The sequence below is a fragment of the Lagopus leucura genome, unplaced genomic scaffold, assembly GCF_019238085.1.
Source record: "Lagopus leucura isolate 7727_CA_CO unplaced genomic scaffold, USGS_WTPT01 Super-Scaffold_760, whole genome shotgun sequence".
Classification (NCBI taxonomy): Eukaryota; Metazoa; Chordata; class Aves; order Galliformes; family Phasianidae; genus Lagopus; species Lagopus leucura.
The window spans coordinates 11351055-11370495 of record NW_024962257.1 but is presented as its reverse complement, the minus strand read 5'-3'; the positions used below and the strand labels follow the sequence as shown (position 1 = coordinate 11370495).

The 19441-nt window shown below is 37.4% G+C and overlaps 1 long non-coding RNA gene across 1 annotated transcript in view; it reads left to right on the top strand.

Annotated features, from left to right (window-relative positions):
- Positions 1–19171, top strand: part of LOC122176397 — an 89226-nt gene extending 70055 nt beyond the window's left edge. Inside the window, exons 2-3 of the long non-coding RNA XR_006177731.1 lie at positions 18704–18751; positions 19109–19171. This is a non-coding gene — a long non-coding RNA (uncharacterized LOC122176397). The remainder of the gene's footprint in view (positions 1–18703; positions 18752–19108) is intronic.
- The last annotated feature ends 270 nt before the right edge of the window (positions 19172–19441 follow it).

Below are 19441 nucleotides of genomic sequence, written 5' to 3'. Positions count from 1 at the left end.
AATGTACAAGATGTAAGAAACCATCAGGAAGAAATCCAGTACAACAAAAGCCTATGCTTGAGCTGCTGACAAGTATCTACTTCAGTGTCTTGACTGGGTTGGTTTAGTGAGAGTCCAGCAGTAAAATTCACAGATCAAATTGTTACAAGCCTCATATTTGGCTGTTGCTATCTCTAACTGTAAAATACTCAGGGAATGCCTTAAGGTAGGCAAGGATTGATGTAAAGAGTTTTGGCATTAATTTTCTTTAGTTAAGCAACATACTGGAGAAAAAACAAAACAAACAAAAAAAACAACAGTGCAGTGAAGCAGCACTGAACTAATTTTTGTGTTAACCCAGTCCTATTTATATTAAGAAATAGACATATGCAGTGCGTTTATCCTGCATTATTGTGGGTTTTTTTTTTTTTAGTTCTTATCATCTGTGTCAATTAAAGCATTTATATCCAGGATTACTGCTAGGTAGCAACTTAAAAGCAGAGCTGATCTTCAGTTGTCCAGGCTGCACATATAGTTAGCTCAAATTGCATGCCAGTAGGAACACATCCAAATTTTAACTATAGCTTGCAATAAATAAAGAACAAACCTTGTTGGTTGCAAGTTCCAGCGCTGTAGAGTCTGATAATAACTTAAATTTAAACCTGTAAGCATTGCACTTTTCTACTTTAGAAAGAACAAAAAATGGTTTTATTTCTTTAAAAATGATGTTGCTGGGGAAAAAAGGCCATAAGCAGTTAATAGAGCAAGAATTGTTCATACTGAGACTATCAGTCTTTTGCGCGCTGACGTTGATGTTAGTGTCAGTTGACAGTGAGCTTTTATAGTCAATCTATTGAAGTACAAAGGGCCATGTTTTGAAAACTGTCATTAAAATGCCTCTGGTTTGTAGAGCAACACATCCTTTATTCACTTATAATGGAATTCGCCATAACAGATGAGACAGGGCAAACGTTGAAACTCGTAGTATAAGAGGAAAAATAGGATGAAGTGCTTTTATTCTTGCTAAATCCTTTTGTTCTTTCCAAATTAAAAGCACATCTTAAAAACAAAACAACAACAACAAAAAAAACAATGGTTCAGACAGTTTGGTTAATTCATTTATATGATTTTTATGATCAGAAGTTGTACTGCTTTCCAGCATGGTCTTTCAAATGTGTTTCAAGCAAAGTGAAGTTATCTCTTAATTTGAGTAATGCAGCCAAAAACTAATACCTTTGAAACTGTATGCTACTGCTGCTTTGGAATTTAGCTGCCTAAATTTTCTCTCTACAGTGGCATCTCTGCAGTTGTTCTGTGTTGCCTGACCTCATTTCCAGTCCCTGTACACTTATGTTTTCTGCCTAAGCCATGCAGATTCTTCAGCAAAGCCTAACTTTTGCCCTACCAGCCTGATATTTAGAATCACCTGTTCCTGCTCTCTTAAGAAATGCCTCTTAAAGAGCGACCAGAGCAGGTGGACAGCAAAGCTTCAAAAAAGCAGTTTCTCAGGGGACCTTTCTAACTAGTTCCTTAAGCAACCTGATGTCTGTTCTTCCCTTATCTAATGCTGAAGTTCTGTTGGCAGTTTTCTTCTATCGAGTTTTTAATCTCAACTACTTTATGGTCATTATGGCCAAGACAGACACCAGTTGTCACTTCACCTATAAGACCATCTCTGTTTTTAAGCAACAAGTCCAGGAGGGCACCTTTCCTAGTATGTGTTATAGTACCTGTACCAAGAAGTTAGCTTCACTGTGACTCAGGAATTTCCTGGACCTGTTTGTTCTGCTGCATGGTATTCCCAGTTAACACTTGAAGTTTAAAGTTGCCTAAAAGAGCAGCTGATCTAGAGAGATCCATTATGCTTCATAGCTTTTTTTTTTTCTATTATTTTTGGCATTTTCTTCACAGATGTACTAGTTAGGATGATAGAAGTTGAAAACAGATGCTGTGAACGCTGACCAGTTACAGCTTGCTTAAGTTGAATTTAAATTGTTGATTCAATAGTGGAGGACTTTCTCTCTTTTCTCAAGATGTTTGTTCTTCAGTTCCTCAATGGAACTGTTGTGCTTTATGTGAAGTATCCATACATTTACTAAGAGCGTGATGAGAGCCTTTTAAAGTGCAAAGCACATGCAAGTCTTAAAGGCTTGTTTTCTTATCTTTTTGTAAAGACACATCTGTTTTCCAAAAGTGAACTTATTTTCTTTGTTTTTTTTGGTTGACTTTTATCTTTCTATATTTTCTTGAATTAGAAAAATAGGTTGGTTTTCAAGCTATTGTGGTCAGTTACTTGAGTATGGATTATTGACTTTCATATGGAGAAGGTTTTTATACGCTGTTAAGGATATATAAATTTGGAGAGATATGCAGGTAATTTTTTCTTTTTGTTCTGTTTTTTTTTTTAATTCATTTGTAAATGATCTCAGTACAGTTGGATGGGGAGAAAATACTTTACAAAGTGCTAAAAAAATATCCAGTTTGTGCAACCAAACTTGTCAGTCCCAAGGTTATTATGTGTACTTGAAGCAAATTTATGGCATGGTTGCAAAAAGAGAAGATAAGACGGCTGAATTTTAGAAATTTGTATTCTAAAAGTCTCTTAACCTTGACTATTTTGTGGATGCATGAAGGATCCTGTAGAGCTGCCCTGATCATATCAGTGAGCTGTTCAAGAAGGTGTATCCTCTCCACACCACAGTGATGAGCCTCCCTGTATTGCTAACGATGGGAGAGGAGAAGGCTGAGATACACAACAACTCTTTTGCCTCAGTCTTTACTGGCAGCTACTCTTCACACACCCCTCTAGTGGATGGATAATAAGGTAGGGACCAGGGGAGCAGTGTCCCTCCCCTACTATAAGAGAAGCTCAGGTTTGTATCTGCCTGAGGAATGTAAGTGTTCGTAAGTCTGTGGGTCCCGATGAGATGTATCCTGTAGTCCTGAGGGAATTGGCTGATGTAGTCATCAAGCCACCCTACAAAATTTGAGAAGTCGTGGCAGTCAAGTGAAGTCCATGGTGACTGAAAAAAAGACCATGTTACACCCATTTTTAAGAAGAGTAGAAAGGATGATCCAGAGGACTACTGACCTGTCAGCAGCATCTCTGTGCTGGGGAAGATTGTGGAATATCTTTAGTTTATTCTGGATCCATGCTAGGTGCATGGAAGACAGAAGGTGATACAAGACAACCAGTATGGCTTCACCATGAGCAATTTCTTCCTGACCAACCTAGTGGCCTTCTATAATGGTGTAATTGCGTTAGTGGACAAGAGAAAAGCCACAGATGAAATCTGTCTGGACTTCAGTAAGGTCTTTGACGTGGTCCTCCATGAAGTTCTTGTCTCCGAATTGGAAAGATACAGATTTAGTGGGTGGACTGTTCAATAAGACAAAGAACTTGTTGTGAGATCATACCCATAGAATGGCTGGAGGCTCATTGTCTGAATGGGCAACAGTGACTAATGGTCTCCCAGAGAGGTCGGTAGTGAGACTGATGCTCTTAAATTTCATGTAATTGAAGATATTAGGTATCAAGTGTACCCTCAGCAAATTTGCATATGACACCAACCTGTGTGGTGTGGTTGATGTGCTGGAAGGATGGGATGCCATCCATGGATGGCTTCCATAGTCATGCTTGAGCAGTGGGCCCAGGAAAACATCATGGGGTTCAATAAAGCCAAGTGCAAGATGTTGCACCTGGATTGTGACAACCCCCACAATCAGTACGTGCAGGAGAATGTAAGGATGGAGCACAGCTCTGCCATAAAGGGCTTGGGAGCAATGGTGGATGGCAAGCTGGGCATGAGCCAGCAGTGTGCCCTCGCAGCCCAGAAATATCTTGGGTCGTATCAAAAGAAGCAAGGCCAGCAGGTTGATGGTGACAGTTGTGCCCCTCTGCTTTGTGTAGGAGCTTTTGAGGATGAAGAGTAAGGAATTTTTTTTACATGCTTTGCGGAGTCAAGTCTGAAACCACAGTGTAAAAGCTGTCCTAAAATCAGCTTGACTAACAAGAAAAGTAGTGCAAAGCGGATGTAGGCAGTGCTTCACTTTCACCATCTATGAGCTTGGCGGAGGCAAAGGAAGGCTTCCAAGCCCATTTCATGCATTTCATTTCTATGCAGATGTGCAAAGACACCCATGGGGTCAGCCCCAGTCAATGTAGGCTCTTTGGGGCCAACTAGGCATAATACAGCTCCAAAATAAATACTGTACGAAGCTTTTTAAAAGCAAGAAAGCTGTCTTTTAGCCAATAATAAAGCCTAGTAGGCCTGTACTTGTATATAAAATGTGTCTTGTTTATTATATTAATTTGGAGGTCAGTCTGAGTTTGTTAGTTCACTGCAACTTGCAGTGTAAATTAACGCTCCACACAAACTACGCTAGGACTGTTTGCTTTTTGAACTGTTTTGAAATAACTTCAGTATATATAGAAATAAAGCCTTATCTTTCACATGACATGCCCTTCAGAAGAAATGCTATTTAATGTCAGTCATAACTGACTTAGTGTTGATATTTAAGCATGTTTACTTGGATTTATATAGATTATAAAACACTTCAACACAACATGAATTAAAGACAGAATGCTTATGCTTCTTGATCCCAGTTGGTTTTATAGCTCATTGAATCAATAGGCTGGCATTCATCATTTGTCTGCAAGGAAAGTGAATGCAGTCTCTCACTCAGCTTGTCCTAGAATGAATCTGGGAACTGAATACTTGTTCAGCTGCACAAGGGTATTGGTGTGTAGGCTGCTGTGTTCACGTCTACCATATTTTGAGCCTTTTGTCTGCCTTTCAGTGCTGCTTATTGCTGCAGAACATACTGAAATGGGGCATGGTGCTTGGTTTTTGACTAGGTAGACCTCATTGCTCTAAGCTGTCATTCAAATTTGGGAAGATGATACGTTCAGCCTCTAAAGCTTCAGCATTATTTTCATTATTCTGACCAAGAACTGGGAAATCAGTTATCATTTTACTCCATTTACGGAGAAATTACTGCCTGTAGTTCTGAATTCTTGCAAATGATAGTTCATTTTCAGACTCAAAATTGTAGTAAAAGCATTGAAATGTAAAATTTGGCCAATTTTCAAGGCAGTCCTCTTCATATCTTCATATTTTCTAATTGGTGTAGTTGAGGGCTTCTGAAACGTTCCGTGCTTTCGTGGCTGTAGAAATGGCTCCTATGTGCATTTCATTTGGATTTATATGCAAAATGTTTTGCTCTGCAGTGGATTACTGTTTGAAGAGTAAAAAATAAAAAAAATAAAAAATTGGGATTTTTAATATTTTCTGTTTCAAAGAGTTTGCAAGTATATGCCAAGATGCCATTAAAAATCTGCTGTGAGTTCACTACAGATCTTTAAAAAATGTTTAGATTTAGGAATTTGGAAATTATTGCTAAGATACTGATTTGGGACTAAGGATGTGTAGTACATCTAATTAATAGTAATGATTAATTATTGATTTTAACATTGATTTGATCAATTTTTATCAGTGAATAGATTACTTGTGTATTAAATACTGTGTATTCATGTCTTTCAGCTGTGGGCAGTTTTGTGAACCTTCTTGAGCTGTCATGTCACCTGTTTTCCATTTTTTGTATACTGAGACAAAAATCTGTAGATCAGGTTCTCTTCCAGGCCCCATAATACACAGGGAAAAAGGTATTGCTTGCTGGCAGCCATCTTGCTGAGAACATAGCAAAAATCTTTGTCTGAGTTACAGGGCCATGAGCAAAATGCATTTTGTACTGTTACCAAGCTGGCTGCTATTGACATCTCAATCTAAAAATGTAATAATTGTAAGAGATAAAGATGTTATTTCTGAGAGACAGAAGTCTAACTTAGTTCTCAAATCACAGCTATCCATGAAAGAAGCAAAGGAAGTCAGCTGCTTTGTTACCTTTAGTATTTTAATTCAGGTTGCTTGTCTGGTCTGACCTTTAACCTTCACCACAAATAAAGCTTCACTGATGAAGAGAGACTCAAAGCTCATGTAACTTTTTAAGATGGTAGGGGTTTGTTTTTATTGATTTTTGCAAGCATGAATTTTTCACATTTAAAATGCTTTTGTATAACTGGGTTGTATAGTAGACAAACCGTGGTCAGTACATCTACTTTATTTTAGCATTCATGCTGCAGTTCAACATTAGGCTGTCATGACAGGTATCTTTTTGCTATCTTTTCACTTTCTTTCCTTTTCTTTCTTCCCCAATAAAGTAACTTGTTCGTGCTTCAAATTTTGGACCTGTATTTGTCTAGTGACCTGGACTTCTTAAGTATTGCTTGGGATTTCTTTCTTGTTTGAAGTTGCAAATGTCCTTGAACTTCAGTATTCATGTTTAAAGGGGATTCTGCACCAAAGAGGTGTTGTGTATGCAATGATGTTTTTTTTTTTTTTTTCCTCCTAAGGAGCAACTTTTTGTTTTAGAAGTGTAACTTTTCTTTCTTTTTTCTCAGTGAGGGATCAACTTGAGATGCTGAGCTGATAATTTTTATACTGTACGTGTTCAATTAGCAGGTAGTAAAAATGAGTTACTCGTGTTTCACATTGCCATGCCTACTTCAAAGTATGGAATTTCACTTGAAGTGACTCAGAAGCTCTGGGTCTGGCCAAGGTGTGCTCAGTGTACAGCAACTCGCTTGGTGCAATTGCTGGAGCTGCTCTGTAATTCTCAGCCATAGCAGCAACTCTGTGACACACACTTAAACTATGCGATTTGATGGAAGGCTTCTGTGTCATTTTGGTTTTAAGGCTGCTGCTCTCAGTCCTCTAGGGAAATTGCAGGTCAATGCTTGATGGGAAATGGTCAAAGTAACTGTGTTTCAAAGACTAACTACAGCTTCTATTCTATGAGGATCTTCATGGACTTAAGGCATCACTGTTCTGAATAAAGGAAATGCAAAGCAAAATGTAATGCAACTGCCCAAAGCTTACATCCTTTTTGGAACGCTGATGGTGTTCACAGGGTTTTCTAACTTGGTATTTATGGTCCATAAAAAGGTATTTATGTCCAGAATAATTCCTTGATGAAGATGAGCAAAATTTAGCTGCTTGTTTTTTACTGGAAAAAAAGAACCAACAAACAAGAATTTTACAATTCAGAAGTATTATGCCATTTATTATGATAAAAATATTCTTCAAACAAGCACAGTAGGGATTGATAAAATAATGGTCTTCAGAGCTCATTGAAATGGGGTTTATGTCTGATTTGGTAATAGAAATTCTGATGAAAAATTTGTAAATGTTGCCGCATGTAGGCATCAGCCATTTAAATTACCAATGTAACAACTGTATCTTGTAGGTGCCTGTATCTTTTTTTCTTTGCTTTTCACATTTTCTGTTTAAAAGCTGTGGGAACAGATTAGGTTTTTTGTTCCCAGATAGAAATAAACATGTCAGTTGTTACAGCATCAATCCATATAAATAATTTGAGCTCACGTTATATGCGTTTGCATACAAGGTAGAACTATGATGACTATTTTTTGCTTCTATAATGAAAAGGTTTATTCTGGTTGATTTTTACAAATCATCCATTTTTAATATATTTAATTTATTCTCATTTAATATTGCTTACAGATTTTCAGCTCTGCTGCTGTTGCTGATAAGCAGCTACTTGAGACAGGGAAGTGGTTGCATCAGCAAAAACTGTGAAATTTGTTATACACATAACTAAAATGAAATTGGAAAGTATGTACTTTTATGTCGGTTGCAGGAACTGGAGCATTTACATGAACATTATTTTAAAATGATTTTTTTATGTAAGATGCAATGACTTACAAAAAAAACCTGTTCTTTCCTTAAAACAGTTGTAGCTGTTTTTCTTGACATATGAATACATTACTGAAAAATAGGACAAACAAAACCTGAAACTTATTGAGGGGAAAGAATAGAGTGATTCGAGACTGTAATTATTCTGGGGCTGATCTTTAAGAGCCTTGTATTTCTGGGGAAAGAACTTGCTTCTGCATCTGAAACAGAAATGTTTCAGCCAATATTAAAATCCGTTTCTGTGGTGCCAGTTCATTTCAGTTCTTCATGTTTCAGTGGAAATGCAACAGTGCTTCCAACAGTGTTTATCGGTGATGATGTTTCTAAAATGCCAGTGTGATTCTGAACTTCTTACAGCAGTGTCTTTTGTCCTGGATTCAGTGTGTTGTGACAACTGGTGTATTGTTTCTGAGTGGTATGTAGCTCTTCCCATCGCTCTAGGATGGAGGTGAGTTTTGTTTGTAGCTATTCCAGAACATAATCAAATTCCTTTTCTTGATGGAAAGACATTTTCAGCTAATGACTTTTGTTAATTATCTGCCTGATACAGATCTTGATCATCTGACCAGAATATCTTATTAACATAGCACAAAAGTGAAAACAAAGCTTTTCTACCAACAGTTACTTTGCAAGTTTCTTAATACTATTGAACTACTCAGGCACAAACCAATTGCTTCTGTGCTGAATAACATGCAAATTAGTCCCTTCTATAGCTCCCATTAACAGTGAAATTACACTCCATTGAACCTGATTGGGTGCAACTGGAGTTAGAAGTTAGGATCTACCTTTTTTTAGGAATGTTTTAAGGGCTTCTGTTGGTCTCAGCAAAAAGATTTGAGTTGCTCTATTTCCAGATGAAGCATCAAGTAATTTTTACAAGGAGTTTTCTTGGTAATTCTTGTTTTCAGCATTTTGGGTATGTTCTTGCCCTCCTTTGCTGTAGGATCGTCGTGTTAAGCTGGCTACTGCAGCACATAAGAGTTTATCTGTGTAAGTGCAGAGCTGCATGGGGGAAATACTTGGAATATATGCAGGAGGAATCATACTGGACACCACCAGAGTTTCTGTTCTGTTTGCTTTGAGCAGCATGTGGTCAGGTTACCTCTATGTCAGAATGCAGGCTTTTGTTTAGGTCTTTTAATGCTGTGGATCTATCAGTTTAAATTCAATGCAAATAAAAATGAGAGGGAAGAACTTGTCTTTTTGTACAAATTAAACCAATGGCAGTGCTAGTGGAAGTCATGTCCAGTGTAATAGCAGAAATGAGACAGCAAACATTTTCTGTTCTTACCTGCGCTCCATCTATTTTCATTTGAAGTTGTTTCTGCTGACTCATCTTATTCTATAACAGGAGCACATCCAAATATACAGCAGTGCACCTGGGAAATGGCTATAATAGTACACAGCATTGCAGAGGTTAACCTATATTTAATGTTGACATTCAAGTCAAGCCTCCTTTGTGAAATGGATCAGGGAACTGACGGAGCACACCTATTCCTTCCACTGTCTCAATAGTCTGGTAGTGCCCTTTGCCCGCAGAATCATAGGGTAAGAAGGGACCTCAAGCACCATGAATCTTCAACCCCCCCCCCCCTACCATGTGCAGGGCCTCCCCATTTAATACCAGACCAGGCTGCCCAGGGCCCCATCCAACTTTTCCAGCCGCAGGCAGGCAGCAGTGAGGATTCAGATGACATCAATGGGATTTGCCTGACAGTACATGGCTCCTGAATTCTGTCATCTTTGCTGAAATTGCAGCAATTAATTTGCTTTGTGAATAGTGCTGTGACAATTAATGGAACAAGTAAGATGGCATCCAGCATAAAAGCTGACAAAATCTGATTAAGTGCCAGTCAGTACAGTAAGCCTCATTTCTACTAAGAGTGAGAAGGGAGAGAAATTCAATATGGAAGGACGTTACAGAAGGTGGATGCCAAGGAACTATTTCATAAAACTTCTATATTTAATGTATTTTTCTAGTCAAATTGCAGTTTCTGTCTACCCTTCCTTATGACAGCTGCAGTGTGTCAAAGACCTCAAATCACTAAGAAGCTTTAGAGCACCTTATTCTGGTTGGCAAAGCTTCCATTAAAGGCACTTCTTTAGAGATGGCTTCCCCATCAGACCATCTGGCAGGACTGTGTTGGAGACTTTTATTTTTGTTTGCAAATTTCATGACATCTTGTCTCAGCAGAAACAAATACACCGATAGGAAATTAAGTCAGTGCATATGTGGAAGTTTTGTAGGTATGATGAAAAGGAAAAAGGGACTGGAAAAAATGGGAAGCATGAAAGGAAAATAAGATCCTAATTACCAAGTGGAACATTGGGAATGGTGAGGTGTGCTGAGTACTGAGGACAACACATAGAAGCAGAGCAAGTGTGTTGTGGCACAGTGAGCCCAAATGACTTTATTTGGAATGTTGATAAAGGTGCCTTTGTAGAAGGTGCAAAACAGTTTATTAATGCTATTTATGAATAGAAGTTATTCTTGGAAAGCAGTGCAAAGTTGATTTTCCCTCAGAGTTTTTAGAAATTGTTTTCCCTTTTTGTGTCTCTACCCCTGCTTACTTATCGCCTGTTGTGAGTCTGGAGAGCAGACGTGCAAAACTCTTAGATACCATCAGTATACCGTTCTGTAATCGGCAGAAATGAAGCTTATTTGAGAAATACAGACTAATGTTTTAGTTATTTTTGTTCCATCCAAGGCTGTTTCTAACCCAAGATATGTATTCACAAAGCTGTTGTTTCTTTTTAACCCTTCGTTAGTAGCAGAACCAAAAAAAATCTCAGATCAACTTTTCTTCAGTATTGCTCATTTTCATTTCAAAATTGCATCAGCATCTTGTTGTCTTAATGTAAAGCTTATAATCACTCGGGTGCAGGGCTTCTGAACTCATCTTTGAAAAATGAGGGGATATTTCAGCTGCTGTTTTCGTATCATTTTGCATGCCTTTATTCATCTCTGACACTTGTTCGTGCAGTGCTACTATTTTTCTTATGCTTGAATAATAGCACATCATTTCTGTTTTGCTTCAGCGTGCCACATAAAATGTGGAAAGATGAAGTATGCTGCTGTCACACCATGAAAAGAATATTTTGATTCCAAGGAAGCACAAGCAATACATTGCCTTCGCAATAAAACTGTGTTCTACCTCAAAATAGCTAATTAGTTTTATAGCGTGTTAACAGAATATGTAACTCGGGTAAGGATGCAACAGTAAATCAGATGAAGTAATTATATAAATCGAAGCATCTTCTTGAGAAGTGGGACAGCAACTTGTCTGAGTGTTGTTTATTTAATACCGACTTAATATTGCAAGAGCAAACAGCAAGACAGGTAAAGTACATCATAATATTAATTATGTGGATTCATCTGAAGGTTTGTAGTAAATGTTCACTTACTGCTTCTCTTCAAGGAAATTGCTGAAATAAGTTAAAGCGTAACATCTTGAATTATTCAGAAGTATCTGAATCATGATGGACAGATCGAAGTGATACCCAGAACAGCTTTGATATTCGAACGGCACAGAGCCATCAATTCTCTAAAAGTTGTTCTTTTATTTTAAAGAATACTTACTGGACTTGAAATTTCAATTATTCCTTCATGCGCGTGTTTTTAAAACTACAAACTGTTATGCTATGCTTCTTAGTACAAGAAGAAAATACTCATGCTTTGTGTTCAGTGGCGCGTGATTGTCTTTAAAAATAGAAATAGAACCCCATGACAAAGTCAGAGTCTCCAGAGTATTTCAAATGAGGAAAAATGAGCAAATATAAAAGTTCCTACATCTCCTTTAGACCAAGTGTTATCCAAAAGCAACCTGTATCTGATGCTTTCAAGGCAATGGGTTTCCATAACATTGTCTTGACATGTTTTAAATTTCATTTAGTACAATCCTGTTTAAGCAAGCAGTTCTCTTCAAACAATTTTTCTGAAACTCTATGAAAATTACTGTTAGTAAAATACAAGTGTTAAGTCTTAAGATGATGATATTCAGATTTTTTTTTCATGAAATTGGCAAATACCAGTTATTCCTAGCATCTGTTGCCTACTTATCTTCATGGCTATTCTGACTACTTGAAGCGTAGTTACGTAGACCTTCTGCATGCCAAAGCCTAGAAGGAGAGTTTGCAGATTAACATAAATGAATAACTGAAGCAGAACAGGTGAAAATAATGGTAACACAAAGAATTCCTCCAGCTGCTTCTCCCCAGTTCCTGTGGAAGAGCTCCAGTAGCTGGAGCAAAGACACGTTCCCAGCGCCACTGGGTTAATTTTGCTGAGCACCTAATCTGGAGTATAAATTAGCTAGGAGAAGATTCTATCTTCTTGAAGTCACTAATACTGCAGAGTGCATTAAAATAGCGATAAGAGTTGTTCAGGTGCTCCTGTTGTGAATCAACATCGAGAGGAATCTTGACAAGCATGCATTTTTAGAATTGTTTGAGCGACTTCATCCTCCATTTGAGTTCGTGCTACAGCACTTGTCTGTGTGCCTACTAAAGAAAGACACTGATCTGTTGCTTGGTGATGGAGGAGATTTTTTTTTCCTGAGACTCAATCAAGAAATCTGCGAAGAATAGGATTTCATTTTTCTGGGATTAGGGAAGTTATTGTTTCATTTATGCAAAAGATACGTTTTCATTTTTGTGGTGTTAGCTGAGTGCGCATAAGGAATTGGAATGAAATGGGGGAGATTAAATGCAAATTTTGGATTGTTTTGGCTAGCAGTTTGGCAGGAAAACTTGCAAATACACAAAAAATGATGGTGTTAATGCTGGAAGTGATGCGAGGTTGATTTATAAACAATCATTGCACAAAGTGAGTCTTGTCATTTTCAAAGGCAATATGAGGAATAGGAGAAGAAATAAGGTAATTTAAATATGAAAGGCAATGAAATGAAATGAATCAAAGTATGACTAACAAGGTGTTTTAGTGAGATGTAGTTAAGCTGGATGCAGTGTGCTTTTAAAGGAAAGAGATTTAGTAATAGAAATGTAAGTGTTCAAAACTACATAGAAAGTAAGCAAAGGATTCTAAATGGAGCTAATGTTTGGTAACAGTATTTCAATCTTAAAACTATTAGGCATTTAATTATAATTAATTTTGACCTGCTTCCTACGTACATAAACACTAATATGCTTAAAAAACGGGGGGGAGGGTGGGGAGAGAACAAATTGCCAGGCTATTGTAGTGCAAAATAAACATGGAGGCATAGAAAAAATAAGTGGGTCACGACATTACACTGTCATTGTAATATAAATAATGTATTTTCTGACTGTGAACTAAGTGATGTTGAATAAAATAAGTGATGGATGAGTCTGAAAAATTAAAAGAAAGCTCAAATTCCACCTAGACCCCAGAAGCTTGTTCTGTATCATGGGCAGAAAATAATCTGGAGGTCAAGGAAGGATGTTACCAATTGCCACTTGTTGGTGATCTAATATTAGTGGCTTGATATTAAGCTGAACTGTAGATGCGATGTCTGGGCAGCATGGCTTAAGCCTTTGGGATTCTATCTAAAATCCATCAAGATTTAGAGCCTTTCCTGTGATTTTGACTTTCACAAATGGCATGCTAGGTACAAGCTGTAAATCTGAAATTTGGGCAGTTCTTCTTTCTGGTTTACAGCAGTGGATTTCTGGCGTAAAAGATTTGGCTTTGTGAAACGTATATGTTACTTGATGCATCCCTATGTCTAATCAGCAGGATTAGGATTTCATACGGAGTATCTATACTGCAAGGAGATATAATGGTTTTAAGGCATGCTTCTTTACCAGCATCTAAATACAGACTGAAGTTTTATTTTCTCATTTTTTTTGTTTCTCTAACTAGATGGGAAGTATTGATGCTTCATCTAAAAAATAATACTATTCCTGAACTCTCTTCAGATTAAAAAAAAGAAAGTATTCAAAATGGACTCTGTGCTCAGAATTTGTATGCTGAGCTTGTCAGACCATGAATCTTTATTATTACTGCGCTTTATCCTTGAGTACATCGCTTGCAATTCAGTTTGAATATTAAGTGTCAGGCTCAAACGAGCTGGTGAGAGATTTGCAGCAACCAGCAGGTTCCTGTTCCAACCTTAGAAGCCTTTGACCTCTCTCTTCTTTGATAAGTGGTCTTATTTCACACGTGTCAGCTTACTGGTGTGAAGCTCCTGATGCCGTAAGTGATTGAGAAGGGACCCTTACTTGCAGTTTGTGATTTTCTCAGTACGCTGTGGAAGGTTACAGATAAAGAAAAAGGTGATGTGGAGCTGGTTATTCAGCAAGGCGGATGGAAACCTGCAATGCTTACAAATCCAATGCTTTTTCTCAGTGGATATGGTGCAAATAGAAAGAACTGTAGATTAAAAAGAGGAGGAAAAAAAAATGATCTTTTGTTGCTTACAAGTAGCAAATCTGGGCCAACTGGTTCTGCAGAGATGTTTTCTGTGTGCCTGTGCTCTGGGTTTCATAATTTATACACGTGCTTGTCCCTTCTTCCTGTGAAAACCAGCTTAAGTCAGTGCTTACTCTAGAAAGAGAAATATAACCTCAGTGTTAAGATCCCTGGCAGTGTCCCATTCGGGTTGCAGATATAACTTCACCTGTACTCTGAAGTAGATGATGATTTCAATAAAGAGCCAAGGATAGCCAATTTCTATATGCTCTTCATATGAGCAGGAATAAATACCTTTTTTTTTCTTTTTTTCTGTATGTTTTTTTCTGTATGACTAAGTACTTCTGCAGTACTAATGGAGAAGGTATATTAGCTTTTCTTAAAAATAAGCTGCTTCTATGGCATACAGGCATTTTCTTCTCCAATTTAAATTACAGAATTGTGTTCTTTCAGTTATAGCATAGTGATTAACTGAATGAGCTATCAAAAATAATTTTGAGTCAGCGAGATTAACGTTAAATGCTTTATCAGAATGCAATATCTGAACAAGGTAAGAGAGATTGGGCTGACTGGTTCAGAGCAGCTCTACACGGTAAGGGAAATGGGAAGGGAAAGCTCTGGGAGAGTGAACGTGCTTGGATCTATGTGAGTGGCTCCCAGCCTGCACACTCAGACCCAACATGGTTGGTGACATCAGGTGAGAGAGCCAGACCCTTTCAAGACCTGATAACCTTATGTAAATCGCTCTTCCTGAAAATTGATAAATATCAGCCAACCCATTCTATACCCTTCCCATCCAGGGTGCAAAAAGATACTCGTATTTCCGTGGTGTGCAAATTTTCTTTAGTTCAGAAAATGTGGAGCGTGTGCTTATCTTAGATTTGTCCACAAGAGTCATGATTCAGTCAGAGGAAAGTGCTGTGTCCTTTAACTACGCTATTGCTGTTAGGGCTGCTAGCTGCTCTGCTGTTACATTTTCCCAGTCCAGATGCATCCTGTAGCTGAGCTCTTTCAGTTATAGTGAGAGTATCCATATCATGTTTGTGAAACTATTGGAAAACGAAGGCAGTTTATCCTTTTTACAACTTTCCCTTGTTCTAGTCATTAATTTTAGATTGTTTATTAACGCTGAAAATGCAATGTCAAAATAGTCATTTAAAAAGAAGAGGACAAAGTTAGCAAATTTAGCTTTATTTTCTCTACATCTGAAATTTCTTTCAAAGATGCATTGCTTTGCACAGCTATGATTCATTTCTTGACTCATTACAGATGAGAGAACTATTAGTTTCAAAATGGAAAATGTAAAAACCCTATTCTCTAAGTATAATGCTGCAACTGTTTGGTCTTTGTCAGCATCACAGCATTCAGTGCTAAAAGCTCACGACTGACAGGAGAACTCTACAGTCCTCCTGGTAAAAGTTCAGGCTTTTTCATGTTATTGTATGTCCTCTTCACTTGAATTTGTGGTAATCTTTGAATCTTGCGGGCATGTAAGTATATTATTATGTGGAATTGTGTGATTAATCTTACTGATGTTCATGGGACTGTTCTTTCTGCTTAAGAGCTTTGGTAGAACAGCCTCTTTATGCAGAAGAATGAGGGAGAAAAGCAAAAATTCTGAAGAAAAGCTTAAAAGCGATTATTTCTTAAGTAGTAGTTATGATATCTACGTTAATGGATAAATTTTGATGCTTTCTGTGTAAGGAGAAACTAGCTAGGAACTGATTTTTTCTGTGTTGTAGGCTTCTGCACGTTAAGAGAGCTTTCTGAGCATCAGAAGTTTAGAGATGCTTTTTAGAGGATCTTTGAGGGGCTGTTTGAGATCTTACACAAGTAAAACTACTGCCATACGTCTCGTGTATTTGGTTGTGCTTTTCCCTTCTAAATGGTGCTTCGCTTTTAATATTATATCAAGAGTTTTTCTAATCCTCAAGTTTCTTTATTTCAGAGTCCAGTCTGTGCTTGGTGTTCATTCTTCTCCTGATGCTTTTCCTTTAAGGATCACACAGGGCACACTGTCTTTAGGTCACCCATCATAGCTCTCTAAGCAGCAACATTCCTAAGAGGAAAAGTAAATCAGTGACAACCTTAACATGAATTATCATTAAACTGGGTGACTGTGATTGCATTTAACTCTTACTGCCAGGTTTAACCAGTGCTGTCTGAAATACATAAGATCTGGGGCCAGCTGGCTGTCCCTGAGGGGGAAGCTGGAGCTGAAGGCACCCCATGCAACCGAGGGGTTCCCCCATGGGCTGTGGGTCCATCGGGCCTCAGCGGGGAGAGCCAAACCAGGCCCTAGAAGTGAGTGGGCACTGACAATTTTAGGCAAGGCCAGGACCCAAATCCAGGAGCAGCAGCAGTGAACTGGGACAGAGATGAGGTGATAACATGGGTCTGAAGTCCCTGAAGGAATTGGGGCTGGAAGAAATGTTCAATACATAGTTTCAGTTTACCACTTCTGCAGCTGAAAGAATTAATGACATTCTCTGTCTACGTGGTATAAGTATAAAATACAATTTATCATATTCTAGTTGCCTTTTTTTTTCCCCTTTCCTTTTTTTTTATTTTTAACCTGATGTTCTGAGGATTTCCTTTTAGTGCCGACGAACATCTCCTTTTGACAGACAGTGCAAATTAAAAGATATGGCGAGGCACAGGAAACTGGAACCCAAATATGCCCCCCTGGGTTTTCATTTACAGTTAGGAGCTACAGATACAATTACTGCTGACAGAAATTCAGAAGCCAGTGGCAGAGTGCATGTGGCAGTAGACTCATGCCAGGCAGTAATTGGGAAGATTATTTTTAATCAGAGCATATCCTACAGCCCAAACATTAGCAATCTCTTGTAAGGCTGACAGGAAATTAAACTGATACCAAACAAAAAAGCCTCAAAATAGAAGTAATGTGGTTAGAAGTCTAATGATGGCAAAGCTCGCTCCTTGTTGTATTTTGCTGTTATCTAACGGGAATCACTTTTAACTTGAAGCAACAAATATCATTGTTTAGTGGTATTTTAGAGCAGAATTGAAGGTGTCAGATGATGGTAAATTATACATATGCTTTTTGATAAAGTTGTGAAGGTGTAAATCAAACCTAGAATCTGCGTGTAGGTATTAATATGTTTCTTATTGCCCTGGGACCTTTATTTATATATATAATATATATATATATATATATATATATATATATATATATATACACACACACACACACACACACATTTCTATACGTATATGTAAAATACTTAAAGGAACTGCTCATAAGGAAAAGCACTGTAATGGCTGGGATACTCCTGGAATGCACAGGTATGGTAACATTATAAGCCTGCATGGCTTGGAGATCTCTGTGGCAGTGACCCCATAGGAGAATCTCTGCTGGTCTGGCTGCAGACCTGGCTGCCCTGTGGGAGCTGAGGTATTCTCACCTGAAAACCCCACTCTTCCATTTTTAAGGGGATATTAACATTTCTCAGCCTGGCTTCTTCCTAGATGCTTGGTAAGATTTCTTTTGATTGACTCAAGTCTTGCTTTTATTTACTTTCTCAGAAAATAAGGACTTGAGTCCTGCAGAATGTTTATTGTGCTGTTGACAAATGTTGTAGTATGGTGTGCTATATGGATGCAAAGCAAGAACCTGCTCCTTGTTTTTCTGTGCTGTATGACATGTTGAAAACAAAATTTAGCATTATAAAACCAGACAAGTTTCCTTTTAGTGGTGTGTACCATCTTAATGATATCTGATGTCAGTTGGAAGCATAACATCAACATCTGTGATGCTCAGCTGGGTTATCTAGGGGCTTGTGAACATGACATTGTCAAAATGCAGGTTTTCTCACAAAATTATTAGCATTTTCTCTCTGTTTGCTTACATTGAAAATTGCTTTGTAGAATCATGTGAATATGACTGAAGATTAATCCATGTTTAGCGATTGTTTGATTGGATGTTATAGAATGTGTACCTTGGTGGTTGTGGTGGTTGCTTCTATTCCTTCTTGTTAGGGATAATCACTACTGAATTTTGATTTATGGATGTATATAGGTTATTATAAATAAATGAATAACACCATTTTGTTAGAAAAATATTCAATATGTTTACTGTCTGGAATTATTTATGTGGGTAAAACATGATAAAATTTATCTGTTTTAATAATACGGAGACTTTTTGCTGTATTTTTTCTTTGTAGACTCAAAATATGTACAGTATTTCTATCATCTGTTTGTATGAGGGAATGTATACTACCATGTGCACATGGAAATGAAAATGCATTTAGGGTGAATTTGTTATGAAAAACATGCTTGAGCTTACTGTAACTGCTGAAATTCAATGAATAATTCAGTAAAATATTAGATGTCACCAGCTGCTCATCGATTTAAACAAAAAGAATAGTATGGGATAGAATGTTATCCTATTTTAATTCAAGGCTCTGCGCATGTATAATATATTTTGGATGCTCCCTTCTGTTTATATATTTTATGATAATTATTCTTTTGCAAAACTGCATGAAGTTTACAACTGAAAAACACCCAAGCAAATCATAGTTATGTATTCCTATTGAAACAGAAACCTGGACTGAGGACGATGTTGAACTACAGCATTGTATTGCATTAGGTGAGTTCCTAATGCAAACAAAGAATGTAGATTTCAAATAAATTGAAAAGTGTCTGGCTAGTTTTCTCTGTCTTTTAATTATCTATTACTAAAGTAATAAAATATTTATTTGTTTTTATGATTGTTTGAATTCTGCTGTTTTTCTTTGTTCTCAAGTAACAATGTTATTATGTCCCTATAATGTATGGTACATTTCTTTTTTGTGAAATTCTTCCTCAGTGCAATATGTTCCTTATATTTTTTATTATATATTTATTAATCGTAAAGCTTACCTCAGGCTTTCAGTGTTTGGAAAGCTAAAATATTATCTCCTATGAATCTACCTTGCACAGTAAGAATTCATTTTCCTTTGCTTAGGAAACTACACAGAAGCCCCATGCAAGTGGTGCCTATTGTTTTCATGATCGGAGCCTTCTTTCTGTAAGTATGCTGATTTATTTATTTACGTATTTATTTGCTGTTGTTGATTTCATTTTTTCCTGGGGATGTGGTTTGAAATGTTTGTTTTGCAGTTGTATAAGGTAATATGTTGGTCTTGGTGATACTGGATCTCAAGACTCATAGGCCGTTCTTAGAAGATCAATTGTCTTTTACTCTTTAATGAGTAACAACTTGTTTGTGGCTTGCAACAGAACATCTTCCCTGTTTCTGTCCATAGCTTTAAAATAAACTGTTCATTCCTCTTATTTC